Here is a 3,110-nt window from a genome sequence, read left to right as displayed (position 1 = left end):
ACCCTCAATGAATTGGTGAAAACAAACCAAATTTAGGGCTAAATCAAGACCTAAGCTAAATTGGAGTTTTGGGTCAAGAACTAAGAAATTCACCAATAAAGTGATAAAATCTTATAAAAGATATTTACCAAGTTTCCTAGACACCCAAAAGACTCAATTTTGAGTTATCATAACCATTTAGGATTTCAGGCTCTCAAAAATGAGTGAAAAATGGTGAAAAACGCGGTCTATAGGGTGCTTAAATACCCCTACCAGCTTTGGAGATCCGCAGTCGCTGTCTGGGCCACCAGCAAAGTCAAAAACTTATTTTTAACCCTCGAAACTCATTCGAAAACCAAAATATATGATCCAATAGTGAAATTTGAGTGTAAACCACATTTTAAATTTATTGGAATCATCAAAAATTTCATTAGAGATCATTTTGGGAAAAAGTGGGGCCACACCTATAGTTTCATTTTTCATAAATTCCGGTCAATAGCTCGAAATGAGCTTGGGTGCATTTAACCTGAACCAAAGGTCTACCCAAACTTACATTGATATTCCAGATCTGCTGGCATAGTCAAAATTTGTATCCGAGATCGTTTCACTGAAGTTTTCACTCAGTGGCCATTTGGAACTAGTGAAGACTTCTAAACAGGGAATTACTTCTAAAATCCAAACGAACTGCCCGGTAACCGAACCGTCAGTTCCAGAAAGTCATAAATGACTTGCGGTAGCTATGGAGAATCTCAAACGGTGAAGATAAGCATAAATATGAAAAATGACCTGAAGGGTCATTACATAGCAAGCTACCTTAATGGACCTTCCCCTTAAAAAATAGAGTTAATATAGTGCGGACCAATGGTACACATATATGATATTAAACTGATAAGAACAGATGCTACACTTGATCTTTATCCAAAAGGCCGAAAAAAGGAGCAACTTTCTATTGTCTACTTCCAATCTTCCTCTGATGTGGAATTGGTGAACATAACAAAAGGAGCAAAGGCAAAAATATAGTCCTCCCAAATAGTCTTTAATTTAATAAATATTTTGTAAATTGGTTCATTTTGAATATAGTTTGTAATAAACCAATAGGAATAATCAGTGTTGGAGCCAAAAATTTATATAAGAGGATTCATGAAAATACTAAAATTTCGCGGTTAAGATTTAAGTGTGTGACTCGAAACTAATAGAGCATGTACCACATGTTAAGATTTTTCATGATTGATTTAGTATCTCATAGTCATTTAGTTTCCATTTAGGAGAAGATCACAATTCTTTATTAGTTGATTCTTTCCTTATTTAGTTTGTGTTCTCTTGTATATATACACATACATATCAATGAAATCAAACAACTTCATCTTCATTCTCTACATTTATAGGGTATAAATTCCAAAATACTCTCAACAGAGTCCAAGATCCATTTCTTCTTCTTCTTCTCTTTAGAGCGATGGCCACTTCTGCCCCCGTCGTTAATGCTAACGCAGACCCTGTCCTCAAACACTTGATTCAATTCAATCCATCATCCCAGCTGCCCATTAACTAACTGGCAGCACTAATTTCACCATCTGGAAAGCCCACATTGCCATGTTGCTTCATGTCCATGACCTTTATGGTCATCTTGATGGCACCATATTGTTTCCTGCTAAAACAATCATAACTAACGGCCTTGAGACAGCCAACCCTGCATACAAGGATTGGTTTCTTTAGGATAAATTGATCCAAAATGCTCTCATGGCCTCTGTAGATGCCACAATCCATCCACGGTAGCTTCTGCAATCAACTCCAAAGTTGTGTGGGATCAACTTCACACTTTATTTGCAAGCAAATCACAAACCCGCGTCTTCAGCCTTCGTCACCATCTCAAACGACTCAGTAAGGACAACAAATCCATTTCCGAATATATGCTAGAGATTCTCTCTCTGATGAACTCGCCACAATAATTTCACCCATCAATAATGAAGAACTAGTGATGAAATACTGAGTGGACTCGAGTTAGAATTCCGTGAGATCTCTACAGCCATACGGGAAAGGGACTCTCCTATTAGCGATAAAGAACTTTTTGACAAGCTTCTTAATCAAGAACTTTTCCTCAAACATGAGGACCTCAAGAAAACTTCAGCCCAGATCACAGCAGTTGTTCCTCAATGAGTGCCAAATCCTCCATCAGCTCCATCAGCCCCACACAACAATAGACGCTCATCCAACAATAATAACTAGCGTCCACAATACAGGCAGCCTAATCAAAGCACTCATTCTCAGTATCCAATGGATAATTCCCAGTGGCGCAATCCAATGGATAATTCTCAATGGCGTAACTACCCACACCAATCATCATGAGTACGCTGTCAACTTTATGACAAATTTGGGCATACAGTAAATGTTTGTCGCTCTCGGTCCCATAACCACCTTGAAGCAAAAGCAAATTTTGTTGCGCACATAACACCAATTGACTCCTGGATTCTAGATTTGGATGCATCTCACCACATCATCTTGGATACCAACTCACTCCACAGTGTTCAAGAATTCAAAGGTCTGGACGCAGTAACAATGGGCAGTGGTAATGTGATTTCGATTACTCAAACTGGTAATACTCACTTAACTGCATCAAATACTGTCTTCAAACTTAGTATTTTGTGTGCTCCAGCTATCTAACACAAAATCATTTTAGTTCATCTATTTTGTGAAGAAAATCTAACCTCCTTAGAATCTTTTCCTTTTACTTTTCTTATGAAGGATCTGACTATGGGAGCACCTTTTCTGCGTGGCCCGAATAAAGCAGGTCTCTATGAATGGCCATCCCTGACTCAACCAAACATCAACATTGCCATTGCTGAACCTTTCTTACATCTATGGCATCGAAGACCACTCTCGAGTTTTTCTTTCCATTTTAAATAGTTCTTGTCTTTCATATTCTTCAAAAGATAAGTTTACTTATTGTAATTCTTCCTTACACCAGAAATATTGTTCCTTGTAAATGGTTGTTTTGAATCAAAACCAAGCCTGATGGATCCATTGATAGGTGCAAAGATTGTTTGGTTGCAAAAGGGCTCACACAAATGCCTGGGGTTGATTTTTATAAAAACATACAGTCCAGTGGTTAAACCAACCACAATTCGGACCATCCT

At 37.9% G+C, this 3,110-nt stretch overlaps 1 pseudogene; it reads right to left on the bottom strand.

Moving 5' to 3' along the window:
- Window positions 1-736: 736 nt before the first annotated feature.
- LOC124892976 lies at window positions 737-918 on the bottom strand (annotated as a pseudogene).
- Window positions 919-3,110: the final 2,192 nt, after the last annotated feature.

The sequence above is a fragment of the Capsicum annuum genome, unplaced genomic scaffold (assembly GCF_002878395.1).
Source record: "Capsicum annuum cultivar UCD-10X-F1 unplaced genomic scaffold, UCD10Xv1.1 ctg52761, whole genome shotgun sequence".
In the NCBI taxonomy this organism is placed as follows: Eukaryota; Viridiplantae; Streptophyta; class Magnoliopsida; order Solanales; family Solanaceae; genus Capsicum; species Capsicum annuum.
Note: the sequence above shows the minus strand (reverse complement) of the source record. Positions and strands in the feature narration are given on the sequence as shown.